This window comes from Pteropus medius, unplaced genomic scaffold, assembly GCF_902729225.1.
Source record: "Pteropus medius unplaced genomic scaffold, Ma_sr-lr_union100, whole genome shotgun sequence".
Classification (NCBI taxonomy): domain Eukaryota; kingdom Metazoa; phylum Chordata; class Mammalia; order Chiroptera; family Pteropodidae; genus Pteropus; species Pteropus medius.
The window spans coordinates 61377-62945 of record NW_024348082.1 but is presented as its reverse complement, the minus strand read 5'-3'; positions in this window follow the sequence as shown (position 1 = coordinate 62945).

The window sequence follows — 1569 nt, the reverse complement described above, 5'->3', positions numbered from 1 at the left end:
GAATGATCTTTATAAATTATGGTAATTATATGTGACATGATTCTTGCTAAGTCACAGCAGCTTGTCTTGGCACCTCTTGCGTTGCCAGTAATCCCCCTACTTGCATGATTAAGTGGGCAGGGTGCCACAGGGAATCTGATGCAAACATAATGACAAAGTCTGTTTCACTGCTTAAAATAAACTCAGTGGTTGGATTGTACAAACGTGAAAACACAATCAAGAACTGACAACAAGCCCCTGAGTCAGGAGAATTGATATAGGGGTAGAACTTGAAAGCCCTGGAACATTTTGTCAGTATGTCAAAATTTGCAACACCAATCCTTTGTTATGATGACACACAATGTCTTACTACATTTTTCTCTATATATTTATATAATATCTTTGCCTTTACATGCATATAGAATAAAAAATGTTCAAAGATTCAAAGGAACAAAAAATTTATTTTTATTGTTTTCAAAGATTATTTTTGCAATATCCTGACAAGTGCTTTGAATGTTGAATATAGTCAAAGATTAAAATATGAATAACTAGGAATGAAGCATGGTAATTTAAAATAATTGCAAGTTTGATAAGAAAAAATTAATTTTCATGAATATTAACCAACCAATCTATATTTTTTTTACTACACTTGGACAATGAACACTACTTCTTGATACTTTCTCAAATTTGATTCCTTTTGCAGTTCCTCTATCCTCAGAATATTAAAATAAATTTAACTATCAGTTCTTTAATTGTTTACACAAGTCAGTTTCCTTTTATCATTCATATATATTCTGATATCTTGTAATTTAAGTGTTCTTATTTGGAGTTCAGCCTTGAAATAGGTTTTCAAGTGTTAGTATAAAGAAGGACTGATGGGTTAATGGTGCAGAGAGAGGAAAATAATTTAGTAAATGGTTTACCATCTTAACTACCAAGGTTATAAGAAATAGGGTAAGATAACAAAGTGTTTGATATGTGAGTAAAAGTGAAAGAATAAAAATTTTCTTTAATTTTGATACATATAACAAATTCACAAATACATAAATTAAAATGTTAATTAGTAGTTATCATCGAGGGTATATATTCAATTTATTAGAATGGTAATGGAAAGTAGAAAAATGGAAACACTGGATATCAATCAAAGGAAAAATAAAAGTTAAGTCATCAAATTTAAGGCATATATAATAAAAAAGAATAGATTTTTATATTAAAACAAACTTTTCAGGTACATAAGAGAAATCTAATACTGAAGATAAGAAATCTAATACTTGTTTCTGCTGTGAATATCAAGTATGAACCTTGAAGTTGTAAAGTAAATTTAAACAAAATATTTCCTCGTGGCTATGGTGAGTTTTTTGTAGCAGATCAAGGCTTCCAATGTAAGCAACTGAGAATGATATATAAAATTATTTAAAATATCATCTGTTAAAATGACTCAGAGAGCTTCCAAGGCAGTAGGACTTGAAGACTAAAGATCCAACAGATAAAGAAATCTCAGAATTGTATCATGCCCATTTATTTGGGAAGCAGAGTTTGATGTTAGAAGTTTAACTGATCTGTGGAGAAAAGCCAATGGAACTCAATATG